Raw genomic sequence first — 17150 nt, 5'->3', positions numbered from 1 at the left:
CACTAACCATTCAGTCTATTTGGTGAGTTTTTTTCACATGAGTGGGGTGTCAGCTTCATGTAGTTCAAGCTCCTCCTATTTGAAATGGTTCACAATGAAAACACAGTACATCTGAAATACAATGTGAACTCCCCGTGTTGCTCACTGAAATCACTGCATACAACGCATTTTGGTGTAAATGCACCTTACGTCTTCCTGTTACTTTTCTAAAGTTTCTTTTTGATTACTAAAAGCCATCATTATAGATTTTAAACATTTTTTAAAATCATTTCTTTATATTTATGCAATTTTGTTGCTTAGCTCACATTCATTAACATTGAATACAAATCAACAGAATCACTGCATATTAATTTGTCTAGGGAATCACTTGAGTTTTGGTCTCTGGCTTTATAAGATTTTCACACCTCAAATTTAAACATAGCCAGGTGTTTGTTAGTTTTTTATTTATTTTTTGTAATAGCATGCCGTTGCTGCAGAACTGGAAATCTATAAATAAGTTCCAGATTTTTTGTAACCTTCCAATCTTAACACCTTCCGAACAGTTTCACATTCTCAGCTGTGACTCAGATACCTTCCGAAGCTCCTACAGTTATTTTTCCACTTTGATGCCTCTGCTTGTTACTTTCTCTCGCTTGCTCCAAACTAAGGTGAATGTACACTCGGAATGCAACAAAAAAGATGTTGCATATACAGTTTTAAACATCATGCTAACACATTCAATAAAAATGTTTCCGATGTGTTGCACATATCATGAAATGAGCAAGTTTGACACTTGAACTGTTTAAATGAAATATGTGTAGATCTGTATTGCATATATTTTATTGTAATATGCATTAGGTAGAAAACGTTTCAAAGAAAGGCTAAGTCAAAACATTAAACACATTAAAACCCTGGCATCACCTGGTGCAACCACAATATTGGGGGGAAAAAGCCCCCGCCCTGACACTTACTGAGTAGCACTAAGTAAAGATAATTAAAAAACAGTCGCCTCAGCCCCACTAGTCCATAAACATTGCAGGCTGTGCTCACCGTGCCACATTAACATGCAAATTGGTGCAAGTGCTGCGATCAGGACGCCTCACACATCCAGTTATTAAATTAATTTTCCCCAAAACAAGCAGCAGGAGCTGCTGAGGTAGTCAATAGTTTTCCCCTTTATCTGTGCATATTAATAGCTCTTTATCAATTTTGAATTCATCACTGCAAGGGAGATCGAGGAGGTGGGGGTGCAAGATGACACCAGCTCCCCTGTGGCAGGCCACCCGGCTCTGCAGTCACAGGGTCATCCATCACCACAGCAGCGCCAACACGCAGGGGAGCCAGGATCTTTATATCATCCCTCTACCTTGCTGTCGCAATGTGTCTGAAGCTTCAACACCAAGATGTTATGATTGAGTTTCGCAGTGACGGCAACAGGTGATGTCACACAGCAGCCCGGTGCTGCAGTCTCAGAGGAGCAGCTCTGTCACAGCACTAAATTTCTTGATAGCAGCAGATATATCCACAGCTTGCTGTATGTGAAAGGACACTGACACACTCAGGAGGAAAATAGGTCTCAGAGCTGGGACGTCTTGCAAAACAAAATAAAAAGAGACAGGCTGCTGCTGTAGTTTGTTGTTTTTTCTGGCACGTATACACAAAGACACACAAAAACGTCGACATCAAAACAGTTTCCTTCAAAATGACAACATATTTTTTTTCTTTCAATTAAATCAGTAAAGAAAAGAACCAGGGAAATAATGTTTTGCTCTAGAGAGATGAGCAAGAACAACTGGGTTGCTGATTTTATTTGCTTGCTTTTGTTTGTATCCAAAGTAACCTTGGGCACAGAATCAAAAAGGGGAACATTAGCAAACCAGCTAGCATCATTATAGGAATTACTTGGAAATCGAAGGGCCACAGGGAGCAATTATGAGCTTTATGTTTACAATCTAACATGGAAGAGAAGTGGAAGAAAAAGCTGGAGAATGAGCAGTGAAGAAAATGAGCTGCAGGCAAGTTGGAGGAAGTGGAGCAAGAGAGTAGGTAGGATAAGGAGACGATGAGAGAGAGGAGCCAGCAGATGAAAAGACCAGCAGCCAGGTGTGTGAGAGGATGAGAGGAGAGCAGGAAGGAAGTGGCTTTGAAAGGAAGAAAAGTGGAGTCAAGATTAATCAAGTGAATAATACCAAGAAACCATTGTGGGGAAAAAAGTCTGGATGCAAAAACTTTGATTTCTAATGCAGCAGTGTGGTTCTCCGAGGCATGTGTTTAAATGCTTTTATGTCTGGACCATTGTTGTTCAGACTGGGACATGAAGTCAGAGAAAAACTGGCCTGCCAGCATGGCCAGACTGAGTCTGGGCCTCAGCTGATAGGAAAAAGGTGACAAAGGTCAATGAGCTCACTGCATCGAGGTACAACTGCTGGTCAATTCAATTTCCTTAAGGACACAGATGTCCAAACCACAATCAAGACATCATATTACTCAAAGGATCCTTTTGACCTTTTCCAAATCCCTAGCAGATGAAATCAGGAGTAAGGTTGGAAATTAGAGTAGAAGGCCTAACAATAGAGAAGGAAAGTGTCAAAAGATAATTGTGATTAGGGTTGGAAAAACTGCAGAGGTCGTTGCCGTGATGCAGAAAATCTCAATTTTCTTTCAAAGTTATTGTTACGAGTGATTAAACCATAGCTGATCTCGAGGGGGGAAAGATGAGTGAAAGCATATGACAGATTCAGTAAAGCAGTAGAGCTCAAACAAACTGGCTATCACTGCAGGGAGGTCAGATTCAGTAGAAGAAAAGAAATCATTCTCTCTGTGGCTCTTTAATAATTCATATCAGTGTGTTCTTGGATTTCACATGAGAGAAGGAACAGTATACATACAGGCCACCAGAAAGATCAAACATAACAAGTGTGGGACAGAATCTAGCAGAAAAGACATCAAACTGCGCTCTGATACAGAAAAAAATATTGGTGGAATTATAGAGTCAATAACAAGAGAATAAAAGATTGACATGAATATGTAAATATTTAAAACCTTAGAGAAAAAATACACTCTTAGCTCTCAAGTGAATTAACTTAGCAATCTTTGTCCTAGAAATGATATTATCAAAAAGTTAAAAACTCTATTTAATGAATTAACACACACCTCTCACACACACACCTCTCACACACACACACACTGTACCAGAGATTGCACCTTACCTGCACTACCTCAGCCTGGAATAAACTATTGCTGCTGTTTTATTGCTTTTATTGTAATGTCTATACTTTATATTTATCTTATCACTGTTACCTGTCATGTCCTGCACTTTGTCAGTTTTTAAATGTCAGTCTTTTATATTTCTTGTATATTTGTATATTTCTAGAGAGTAAACGTAATTTCATTTCCCTTGTATGTCTTGTACATATGAAGAAAGTGACAATAAAAGCTGACTTGACTTGACTTGACTAACTAAGTGCAGAAACTTTAATCAACAAACAAGAAATAGTTGGTGCTTTTAGACATAAAGTGCTAACTTAAAAGTGCACATCTTCATGTTTCTGATGGTGAACATGTATAGTGGTGTAACAAAAGTATCCCCCCCCCTTATGTTTAGCTGTTTTCGTCACCTTAGATAATTTAATCTTAATTTCAGGTAACCTTGACCCCAGGAAATTCAAGAAGAAGTTATCAGATCATTATTTCAAACATTAAACAAAACAAAACAAAAAATCTCCTAACTATTTAGGCTTTTTTTGAAAACATAAAGTCCATGTTTCATTAAGTGCAAATAAACACAATGTTAGGCGGTTTGGAGCCCCGATTGCTGCCAAACTTGAAGAATAAGCAAATGAATGCTATGTCCTAAAGCAGCATTAAAAAACAGAGAAAATCTGTACTGTACTGTATATATATATATATATATATATATATATATATATACAGTAGACAGTAGCCTCTGTAGACAAAAGTAGAGCTTCTCCCTTTTTACAATTTCGTTATTTGTTTAACCAGTTTCTGACAGCTAAAAAATATATCTGCTGAACAATGTTCAATGTTGTTCACAAGTTCAGATCCTCCATTAATCAAGTCATGACTTTATTGATAAAAAAAAAACTCTATCAACAATCCAGATTTTGACTCCACAATGCATGCTGACTAAATTAAACACTATAGAACCTTCTAGCCAAATATGATGATATATGGTCACTGTTATGGATTTTAATTTAATATCAACCAGAAAATCTCTGCTAAACCAGCATAGAGAAAAAGTCCAGAGTTTTTGTTTATCTCTAGAATATAATATGATTTGCAGTTCTTTTCTGAACTCATTTACTTTCCTATATTAAATTTTGGAAAACAAAAATTTCTGTCTGTATTTTATATAGAGCAGAAATACTGAAGTAGTTTTAATATGTTTTTAAGTGAGAAAGTCCACCTGAAAACTTCATAATTGCAGTCAGTTCATCTAGATTATCTATTTCTGTCGGAGGCGCTCAGACCCCCACATACCAGCGGTGCGCTGACAGCAGAAATCTCTTCATCAGCAGCCTGTNTCAGATCTCTCCTTGGCCTCTGGTCCTTCTGTCTGTCCTGTGGCGTTTAAAAACTCCAAGGACCGACCACATGAGAAACAAAACTGCGTTGATGTACTAATATGTGCCCAAAAAACAGGCAAAATGGAACTCGATTCATCTTCAGTCAAACTGACCTCTTGCATTTGAACTTCTGTTTCAGCTTCGGCGTTAGTATCCACCCTTTCCGATTGATTTTACAAAATGTAAAATTCTTTTGGGACTTGTAGGAGTGGTTTGAGTGTTTTGTTTTGTTTTTTCTTACATGCTTTTTTGTTTTGGAACTTGTAAAAGTTATTTTTTTTTTTATTTTGTAATGTTGGTTTGCACCTCCTGGCTACCGTGGCTCAGATGGTGAATGCATCAGCCAAATTAGAAAATGACTATGTCTCAAAAAAACAAAGCAGTATAAACAACTGCTTTGCCTATAAAACTGCATTAATGTAGCACTAACCATTCAGTCTATTTGGTGAGTTTTTTTCACATGAGTGGGGTGTCAGCTTCACGTAGTTCAAGCTCCACCTATTTGAAAGAGTTCACAATGTAAACACAGTACATCTGAAATGCACAGTTGTGAACTCCCCGTGTTGCTCACTGAAATCACTGCATACAACGCATTTTGGTGTAAATGCACCTTACGTCTTCCTGTTACTTTTCTAAAGTTTCTTTTTGATTACTAAAAGCCATCATTATAGATTTTAAACATTTTTTAAAATCATTTCTTTATATTTATGCAATTTTGTTGCTTAGCTCACATTCATTAACATTGAATACAAATCAACAGAATCACTGCATATTAATTTGTCTAGGGAATCACTTGAGTTTTGGTCTCTGGCTTTATAAGATTTTCACACCTCAAATTTAAACATAGCCAGGTGTTTGTTAGTTTTTTATTTATTTTTTGTAATAGCATGCCGTTGCTGCAGAACTGGAAATCTATAAATAAGTTCCAGATTTTTTGTAACCTTCCAATCTTAACACCTTCCGAACAGTTTCACATTCTCAGCTGTGACTCAGATACCTTCCGAAGCTCCTACAGTTATTTTTCCACTTTGATGCCTCTGCTTGTTACTTTCTCTCGCTTGCTCCAAACTAAGGTGAATGTACACTCGGAATGCAACAAAAAAGATGTTGCATATACAGTTTTAAACATCATGCTAACACATTCAATAAAAATGTTTCCGATGTGTTGCACATATCATGAAATGAGCAAGTTTGACACTTGAACTGTTTAAATGAAATATGTGTAGATCTGTATTGCATATATTTTATTGTAATATGCATTAGGTAGAAAACGTTTCAAAGAAAGGCTAAGTCAAAACATTAAACACATTAAAACCCTGGCATCACCTGGTGCAACCACAATATTGGGGGGAAAAAGCCCCCGCCCTGACACTTACTGAGTAGCACTAAGTAAAGATAATTAAAAAACAGTCGCCTCAGCCCCACTAGTCCATAAACATTGCAGGCTGTGCTCACCGTGCCACATTAACATGCAAATTGGTGCAAGTGCTGCGATCAGGACGCCTCACACATCCAGTTATTAAATTAATTTTCCCCAAAACAAGCAGCAGGAGCTGCTGAGGTAGTCAATAGTTTTCCCCTTTATCTGTGCATATTAATAGCTCTTTATCAATTTTGAATTCATCACTGCAAGGGAGATCGAGGAGGTGGGGGTGCAAGATGACACCAGCTCCCCTGTGGCAGGCCACCCGGCTCTGCAGTCACAGGGTCATCCATCACCACAGCAGCGCCAACACGCAGGGGAGCCAGGATCTTTATATCATCCCTCTACCTTGCTGTCGCAATGTGTCTGAAGCTTCAACACCAAGATGTTATGATTGAGTTTCGCAGTGACGGCAACAGGTGATGTCACACAGCAGCCCGGTGCTGCAGTCTCAGAGGAGCAGCTCTGTCACAGCACTAAATTTCTTGATAGCAGCAGATATATCCACAGCTTGCTGTATGTGAAAGGACACTGACACACTCAGGAGGAAAATAGGTCTCAGAGCTGGGACGTCTTGCAAAACAAAATAAAAAGAGACAGGCTGCTGCTGTAGTTTGTTGTTTTTTCTGGCACGTATACACAAAGACACACAAAAACGTCGACATCAAAACAGTTTCCTTCAAAATGACAACATATTTTTTTTCTTTCAATTAAATCAGTAAAGAAAAGAACCAGGGAAATAATGTTTTGCTCTAGAGAGATGAGCAAGAACAACTGGGTTGCTGATTTTATTTGCTTGCTTTTGTTTGTATCCAAAGTAACCTTGGGCACAGAATCAAAAAGGGGAACATTAGCAAACCAGCTAGCATCATTATAGGAATTACTTGGAAATCGAAGGGCCACAGGGAGCAATTATGAGCTTTATGTTTACAATCTAACATGGAAGAGAAGTGGAAGAAAAAGCTGGAGAATGAGCAGTGAAGAAAATGAGCTGCAGGCAAGTTGGAGGAAGTGGAGCAAGAGAGTAGGTAGGATAAGGAGACGATGAGAGAGAGGAGCCAGCAGATGAAAAGACCAGCAGCCAGGTGTGTGAGAGGATGAGAGGAGAGCAGGAAGGAAGTGGCTTTGAAAGGAAGAAAAGTGGAGTCAAGATTAATCAAGTGAATAATACCAAGAAACCATTGTGGGGAAAAAAGTCTGGATGCAAAAACTTTGATTTCTAATGCAGCAGTGTGGTTCTCCGAGGCATGTGTTTAAATGCTTTTATGTCTGGACCATTGTTGTTCAGACTGGGACATGAAGTCAGAGAAAAACTGGCCTGCCAGCATGGCCAGACTGAGTCTGGGCCTCAGCTGATAGGAAAAAGGTGACAAAGGTCAATGAGCTCACTGCATCGAGGTACAACTGCTGGTCAATTCAATTTCCTTAAGGACACAGATGTCCAAACCACAATCAAGACATCATATTACTCAAAGGATCCTTTTGACCTTTTCCAAATCCCTAGCAGATGAAATCAGGAGTAAGGTTGGAAATTAGAGTAGAAGGCCTAACAATAGAGAAGGAAAGTGTCAAAAGATAATTGTGATTAGGGTTGGAAAAACTGCAGAGGTCGTTGCCGTGATGCAGAAAATCTCAATTTTCTTTCAAAGTTATTGTTACGAGTGATTAAACCATAGCTGATCTCGAGGGGGGAAAGATGAGTGAAAGCATATGACAGATTCAGTAAAGCAGTAGAGCTCAAACAAACTGGCTATCACTGCAGGGAGGTCAGATTCAGTAGAAGAAAAGAAATCATTCTCTCTGTGGCTCTTTAATAATTCATATCAGTGTGTTCTTGGATTTCACATGAGAGAAGGAACAGTATACATACAGGCCACCAGAAAGATCAAACATAACAAGTGTGGGACAGAATCTAGCAGAAAAGACATCAAACTGCGCTCTGATACAGAAAAAAATATTGGTGGAATTATAGAGTCAATAACAAGAGAATAAAAGATTGACATGAATATGTAAATATTTAAAACCTTAGAGAAAAAATACACTCTTAGCTCTCAACTGAATTAACTTAGCAATCTTTGTCCTAGAAATGATATTATCAAAAAGTTAAAAACTCTATTTAATGAATTAACACACACCTCTCATACACACACACACCCACACACAAACACCTCTCACACACACACACACACATACACTGTACCAGAGATTGCACCTTACCTGCACTACCTCAGCCTGGAATAAACTATTGCTGGTGTTTTATTGCTTTTATTGTAATGTCTATACTTTATATTTATCTTATCACTGTTACCTGTCATGTCCTGCACTTTATGTCAGTTTTTAAATGTCAGTCTTTTATATTTCTTGTATATTTGTATATTTCTAGAGCGTAAACATAATTTCATTTCCCTTGTATGTAAGAAAAAAAAAAGTCAAAATTACATTAAAACAACAGCATTAGCTGTTGTTGGCAGCAAATTACCATTAGAAAAAGGGGAATCTGTAAAAAACAAAAAAGTCCATTGTTTTGGCAACCTTAAATTTTACAGTTGAAACCTATTTTTTTTTTTTTTAACCATAAACCCTTAAACTGTAATGTCCTGTGAAAAAATAGCCCTTTCCATAGTTTTACATTTAGCTGCTGTAAAACTTTAGATACGTTACAGTTCTTTTTACAGTGATTTCTTGTTTATTTTACAATGGGGAATAAACACTATTACGGTAAAACGTCTTTTAAAACAACTAAAATGTGGTAAACCTTTTTAAAGGCTAAGTTAAAAAAAAAAAAAAAACACAGTAAAGTTGGAAAACATTTTATTTTGACCAGGTAAATTTCACGGTAAATTCCTGGCAACCACAGCTATCAGTATTTTACGGCTAAAAATAAAGTACAATACAAATTGAATTTCATTGCTTTAAATACTATGTTTTACTAATGTAATTTCAGTTTTATTTTATTTCTTTTCCTGTGTCATGTATATGGGTATACCTGGGAATAGCCCCTGGGTGCTATTCCCAGGTTTTTCTAGAACATCAAGTTAAATTATTTAAAGGTCTAATGAGTTTAATGAAGCATTTATGAGCAAGCAGGATATCATTAACCATTTCAAATGGTGTTACGTAACACTGCTTCAGCCAAAAGTGTCATTTCAAACGTTTAACCCAATGTTACAAGTAGGTCAGTGAATCTGTGATGATTACCTACTTCTTCATGGACCCTGATATGCGACAAAAGCAGGAAACTAGTAAACCTATCAACAAAATCATCACCCTGTGCAGGGGAATAGATTCAATGTTTGCACTCTGCAGCATTGTTCAGTGACAACAGTGTAAATAATTTACAATCTACCCAGTAAATGCTTTACCAACAGCTATGATCTCAGCAAAAAGATTTTTCATAAGGAACATCACATCATCATCATCGTCATATTGCAAAGTTTTGGAGAGCATGAAAATCGACAGATTGCAGGATTTTACAGGCAGTGCAGATGAGCTGTTTTCAAAAGTGGATGGCTCAGAATTAAAGCTGCAATAAAGAAACCAGATGCCAAATAAAGTGTAAACAAGGCCTTTGTTGTAGCAGAGAATTCATCAGCATTGGAAATGCAAAGTTAAGTTGAGAGGGGGATGAAGAGGTTCTAATGAGCAGCTGAGCAAAAGAAGAGAGGCTGATGAAATTATTAAGAGATTTGAGAAGCATAAAAGGCAGGAAAAAACAGGAGCATAATGTTTACCCAAAGAGCCAAATGTGCATTTAGTCATAATTTTTGTAAATTTTTTGTATTTTACTCAGCTTCTGGTGGGAAACATTCAGATGTTTCCTAGTAATGGGAAAGTTCAAACCTTTCCTCAACTTTGCTTCAAATAGATGTTCTTCAACAGAATACTACAGCAACATTTAATATCAAAACCATTTAGGGGGAGAGAAGCTGTGCTTCACAGTACTACAGAAATGTCAGAAATATAACCTGCCTGTGAAACAAAAAGGTTTAACACAAATTAGGTTTAAAATGCATTTCCTAGCACACTATAAACAGTAATGTTTTGGTGAATTTCAGGCTTTTGCCAAGAACAATGGTAAGGCACTGTGAGGTGAATCTCTAGAGCTCTATTACTATTTTTTTTAAAAGCAACATTCAACCATTGTACAAAAAAAACTGATTGTGCAGGTTATTGTCGTCCAATTTTCCTTCTCCTACTCGACCGAGCTACCTCCTCTATTCTTATCTTATGCTATATGTGACTCCCTACACCCCATTTCATCTCGGATTTGCCTATCCTGAAAAGTCTGACAGCCTTATTTGTTCTCCAGTGTTGTCAGCAAAGCACCAACCCCTGTGTGGGTCACAGCCTCATGGTTGAACTTCTGCTTCACTGTCAGAGAAAAGGGGGCCGGAACAGAAAGCATAGAAAGAAATGGTGGCCTTTTTCATGCTCAACAAAAAAAAATAGTCAGAGGAGGCACAGAGGTGGAAGAACTGGAGGAAGTCTTACAGCCCTTTACTGTTTCTAGGTCTGTGCAAGAAAGAAGTCAATACAGCCAGCTGTGGAATAATCATGCACTTCCACAGCAGGTTCCCCACTCTTTCCCAAACATCAGTCTCACTAAAACACAGTACCTGACAGCAGCTGACAGCTTCTACATCAGGAAGCACTGCAAAGGAACACAGAACATATGTTTTCTGTGCAAATGTCTAACATGTGCACATCCATGCATAAAACAAGGCTGACAGCTAGAAACCACTGCACTAGAGCCTTTGTATAATTAGAGTCCAGCTGTAGTTGAAACTAACTTAGCATTCACGTTTGTTTAAATCTGGCTCCCAAATGCCCTTCAGTGCATGCAAATCATGGTACTTTGTTGTGCTACTAAAAGAACCTGCTCAACACACTTAAAACAACCTACTTTTGCACAAAATATATGATAATATAATATAACTGTAGCATGCAGGGGGTTGAATGAAAGAGTGAATGTTTTTATGATAGAAGGTTTGAGTTCATCCTGCAGCTTGATCATCACCACACTGAAAAAGTGACTTTCTTGGTGCAGTAAACTCTATTAGAGAATTTGTCATAATATATACTCTGTATTTTTAAGCTTCAGTAAAAACTAGAGTTTCTGAAGTAAAAATAAACCTTTTTTTAATGTAATACAGGAATTTCGGAGAAAGAGCAAGTTTCACTTAGATTTCCTTATAGTATTTAATTTTTTAATAGCAGTATGTACATAAACCTAACAATACTACATAAACTTTGCTCTAAAAATTTAACGTTTTGAAACGCATGCACGGCGCATGCGCACTGTCGCTCACAGACTCAAAACTGGCAATGATTACCTAATATTTGTGAGTAATGTAACATAATGCAACAAAGTAAATCAATATATAAAAATAATTAATATGTACTTAAACACTTCATAATAGCTAATACTACAGGGATATAAGATTTACTTAAAATTTCGAGTAAAATGCTGTTTGTGACTATGAAAAACAAGTACACTTCACTTAATTTGTTTAAATAAATCTCACTTACTACTTGGATGTAATTAAGTAAATGTTAGTTAATATCTTCTAAACTGTTATCTCTTGGGGAAAGTAAAATTCACCTTATACTGGCAATTGAGTGTTACTTGATATTGCAGCATTGTCAACCATCGGTGGTTAGGTTGCTTAAGGACCCAGATGCAGAGCCGAGTGAAGCAAAGATAGTTCTGACAGGTTTAATTGAAGACCAAAGGTAGCAGAGGCAGAAATCCCAAAATCCAAATTAAAATATAAAACAAACCAAAACCATGGAGACATCAGGGGAAAAACGAGTCTGAAGAGCCGGGGAGAGATGAGCAGATTAGACAATACAGCAACGAGAAGGAACCAGAACTGAGTGAGTGCAGAGGTGGAGTATTTAAGGGGAACAAAACAAAGGATGGACTAACGAGCTGGATGAGGAGCAGGTGTGGGTGGAACTGGCAAGAGGGAATCCAAGGGGAAAGAAAACAATCACAAGGGGGCAACAGAGAGTAACTAAAGAATGCTAGAATATTATGGAAAATAAAAACAAAACAACTGATAACAGAAAACTCAGAGTCACAACAAATGAGAACCATAACAAGCATTACATTTTACTAATATCATTGGTGTGCAAATACTTACACTATATTTTTTCAGTAAATCTTATGAGTTGTTTTTTTCATTGCAAGATGGAGAAAAAGAACATCAGTGAGAAAGGGAAACAGGCTATTTATAACCACTCTATATTTTGCATACGTTCCAAAACTGTTGGCATTATCAGAATAAAAATTCATCAGTGTACGCAAACACCACCCTGTTTATAATAGGTACTTCTGAATAATCAAAGGAAAATCTTTGGTGTATAAATTTAAATGTTTTTGAATTTCACTTTTCTTCATCTTTTGTTTCAGTTAAATAACTGTAAAATGTCGTTGACCAATAATGATGAATCACAAACCCCTAAACAATTGAGATCCACTGCAATAGATCACAATATAGTCATATTCAATAAATATGAATATTACTGAAAAAGGTTTATCTAGGTCAGCTACTCTATTCACTGGCTTCATTCATTGTTTTAATTAAACAAGGAATTTTGTTTTTGCACTTCTGTCTCTGTTAATTATGAGGATTTCCTGCTTATACGGAAAATTTAAGATTGGAATATAATATATGAGAGCAATTCAATGTAGACTCAATTAAAAATATGTCTCACATCTGCTTAAATGTTATTTTCAAAAGCTAATTTTTACCTGCAGGGGAAGGATGTAAACAATATAGCCATTACTAAAATATGACCAATAAATGGAGGAATGGAGTCCAGTGTCTTCTACAACAATTTTTACTTGATCCATTTATCACAATCCACCTGAATGTTTAAGTAGAATAATAAACAGTAGAATAATCTATTTACATATGTGCACCCGGTTCTTTTGTCTTTTGGTTACTTTGTCAAAGCAACGTTTGGTCAGCTTGATTGACTTTTTTTTTCTAAATTACATTTCGATAGCTGCATAAATGAAAAGTTGTTAAAATGTCAAAGGAAAGAACAGACTGATTATGTTAAGAAACATATGGGCTTGCACAAGCTGCAAGGCTCTCTGATATAAAGTAGGCCATTTCAAATGCAAAGCTGTTGGATAAAGAGGATTTATGCATGTGCAGACTAGAGTAGTTGTTTGAAGGAACCTGAGCAGAAATTCCATTCAGCTAAATGCTGTAAGATTTTAAGCATTTCTGTATTTCGTGTTTTTGCCATAAGAAATTTGGTTATTTCCCAATTTTGTAGTTTACAGACACGCTGCGCTTGCCACAGTGAGATTTTAGATAAAGTACTGTTTAGTCTCCAAGCTTTGCTCTCAGAAATTTCTGCAGGTTGCCTTCTTAATAAATGAAACCACAAATAAGTCTTTGTGTTATAAACTCAAATTTGTGAATGTTTCTAAAACTATGTTTGTCTGGGGTCTACCTCATATTATGTTCAATTTCTAATTAAATGAAGCATCATCACTCTTCAGCGTGAGTGTTCTTAGCTACCCCGTGCTTACTCTTTTTCACACATTTAGATATCTGTTTATTTGGTCTAAGAAAAGAATCTTTTGAATACGTGTGTGTACCACATTTAATTGATATAACTATTGTTATAAAAAAAAAGGATTGTTTCTATAGCTATCTTAAGCTACAAGCCTAAAACTGTTAAAAAAAGGAGAAAATGTTAAGTGATGAAAAAAACGAAATAACCATAAAAAAAAAACGATGAAACATTAAGCAGAAACTTGTAGTTGTCCTCCAATTTTAGGGTAACAGCTCAACAATAAGTCTAACATAAAGAGCCTATTTTAAGGCTTGCCTGTTCTTTTCTGACAGCACTTTATTTGGTATACATTTTCCAGACAATAATTAAAGCTGTATTTCACCACACCACTTGCATAACTATTTAGTATTCCATTTTTAGTGTGCCAGTGCAATCTCATATTGCTAATTTTAGCCTCTTTTGATTAACATGGCCCCTTTGCAGGTTTCGGCCTACTTTTTTACTCATATAAGGCTGCTTAGCAAGTAAGATTATAGAAACTTATAGATATATGGAAAGCAGACTAGCAGAGAGACAGAAGCTAAATACATAAAAAAAATTGCGATAAAATAGGTTTCCTTTATTGTGATCGAATAGCCAGCCCGTATGAGTAAAAATTGGCTTGTGATATATGTTGTTTAATAAACAAATATGTACCTCTGTAAATGTAATGGGAGGAGGTTTATTTCTTGCATTTAAATCAGAAGCCATTTGTACTGGAATTAGCAGTGAGGTAATACCAAGATAATAGAGCAAATTACTCCTCTAAATGTTTAAACAAGAAGCCAATATAAATGTTAGGTTCCGCTTTATCTTATCTTGTGTAATGTTTGTTCTAGAAGCGACGACAACATGATATGACAGACTAATATAGTGTGCTTCAGTACCACTGCAGCTTATTTGAATTTCAATTTGGCGTGGAAGGAGGCAATAAGAAACAAAAGGGAGATGGTTGGTGGGGAGGGGATGTGAGACAATGTAGAGAAATGCAGCCACAAGTCCAATCACTCATAGATTATAGTCATTTGTCTCAGTCTAAGGTGCTGTTGTTCAGTTGTTTTTCAGCTGTTTGTGTAAGAGCAAGAAATCTTTTCTCTTAACAGCAGATAAAAGGAAAACCTTTGTAATACAAGACTATGGTTTTTTATAGTCTATGTTTCATAGATGCTGCTTTTATTCTAAATGTTAGTAAAAAAAAAAATTAAAGGTACACATTCCGAAAGCTTAAGATAGATTTTCTAAATCGAGCGAGCCAAATTTGAACAATCGACCCTAATACAGAGAAAGGGCTGCATGAAATGAGCAGTCAGAGCAAAAAAGCACAAACTAACTGCCTTTAAACAAGAGCCATTACAGTAGTACAGAGCTTATATAAAAAAATAACTGTTCATCCTTTTAGTTTACAAGATGTGGGGCAAATAACAGGTGAACACTTGATATAAAGCAGCAAAATAAAGGATTCGGATTCCCTGGGGCTGCAAAGCTCTGCTGCTTGGAGGTTTGTTCAGCAGGACGCCTATTTGTCCACAAAATGAGTCATGCCATTAAGGCTGCAGACGACAAAAAAGAACATTGTTATGATACATTTTCCAAAAGGGACTTTTACTTCCTGCACATAGCAGATTCCAGATGTGTTTTTCAGATGTTATTGAAAGAAACTCAGGTGTGAAAATACCCACATGAGAAGGAAATAAAAGAAAAGAAAAAAGACACAAGTCAGCAAGAAAATCAGATTTAAAACAGTATACATTTTTGTTGTAAGTGCAAAGCTTAATTAAGCCACAGGAATGTTTGGTAAAAATCTCCATATTTAGAATATCAACTATCAAGATGATTCAGCTAGAGATATAGAAAGAAACATTGACCTTTATCAAGTATTAGAAGACGATTTGTTTTACGGATTTAATGGATGCTTATTCTGCTTTTTCTTTTCTTGCTTTTTTCATAATGCATTGCCTTTAGTCAGAACTCTGGTCTAAGCAACCTTAAATGCTCATTTCTTCTGCTAGTATGAGTTAAGTGATTTTTCTCAAACGGAAAAGCAAAACTTGCTGTTAATGCTCAACCACGTAATAATTTCTGGATTTTAGGTATGTTTATGCTTAAAAAAAGATGGCTAATAAAATCAGATATACACAGTAAATTGATGGGAATTTAGTTGACCTTTTTGTAAATGACAGCAAGATACTTTAAAGGAAAAGCTAGTCCTAGTTTACATCATTACTTTATTTAAAGAGGCCTAGTCACATTCTATGATCTAAAAAAAACAGTTAAACATATAAAACAATATCTGCCAACCGTTTGTCCTGTTAGTGTTTACTTAGTTCTCTTAGAGCCTAAATGATTGTTGCACCCTGCATAGTCAGAAGACATAAAAAATTGCTGTGTGCTTTCACCATCTGATCGCAGTACTTATTCCCTCATCCGTCAGCTTGGTGGCTTCAGCAGCTTTAGATTCAGCTTTAATGGACCCTGACATTCATATTGTAATCTAAGTACTACTTGGCTCTTTTCCTTCTTAGCATTCAATCTTTTCTTGCACTTTTTTAAACATTGCCTCTTTCTATTCACATCTCCGTGAAGGAAATACTGAATTGCTTAGCTCCATTACTTCCATGTTTACCCATTGCATGCATGTGCAACATTATACCCAGAGGTTTCAGTAACTGAAAATAACTACTTAGATATTATATTTAAGTCCCTTTTTTGTTATCACTTCAGTACTTTTTCTGAGTACTTTTTACTTTCACTCCCTACATTTAAACACAAAAATCTGTACTTTCTACTTTTTTCTTTTTCAATATTGTGTTGTTACTACTATAGATATTGATACATGATGGAACACGTACAACAAATTAAGGGGGAAATCAAGAGTGCAGTGCATCAGTGCATGGACTGCCTTATCAGGCAGGGGCCCGGTCTGGTCAGTCCAAACTCTTCATATATAATCTTTATGAATATTTATTTTATTGCTTTATAAAAGCCTGATAAAGAATGACTCTTATTACTATATCAATGAATATTAAAAATATACAGCATATATAATTACTATTAGTATTTCCATTTGATATTAGACATTAGCAATATTATGACAATGAATGTGAGTAATGTTAATGATGAGCATCAGTTACTAGTGTCAATGAGTGCAATATAGGGCAGTTATTAAATATCTTTAGCCGTGTATGTAGGACTTAAAGTCTCTGAAAATATTTCATTATATATATATATATATAATCCAGACTTCCTAACCAGTTGAGAAAGTAAAGTATAATTGTATTAACAGGAAGTGATCAATCTGATTATGTTAAGAGGAGGTGTGGGAATAAATCTACTTCCTTATCTAAATAGGAACAAAACTATGTCTTGACCATTGTTTGTTTCCCCCTCTCCTTTTTTAGTTTATAAGATATTTGATAAATCAAATATTTGCAAAGTAAATTTAAATATTGTTTTTATTTCATCAGATCAGGCTAAAAGCTCAGAGGACCACAACACCAATATTTCCTGTGGAAAAAAATCAAAGCTGGAGGGAATGCAATGTTAAAGCTTTTCTTCTGTTAGTGTTTTGAAGAAAGGAGTAATAA

This window comes from Cyprinodon variegatus, unplaced genomic scaffold (assembly GCF_000732505.1).
Source record: "Cyprinodon variegatus isolate N-32 unplaced genomic scaffold, C_variegatus-1.0 Scaffold68, whole genome shotgun sequence".
Lineage (NCBI taxonomy): Eukaryota > Metazoa > Chordata > Actinopteri > Cyprinodontiformes > Cyprinodontidae > Cyprinodon > Cyprinodon variegatus.
This window is presented reverse-complemented; position numbering follows the sequence as displayed.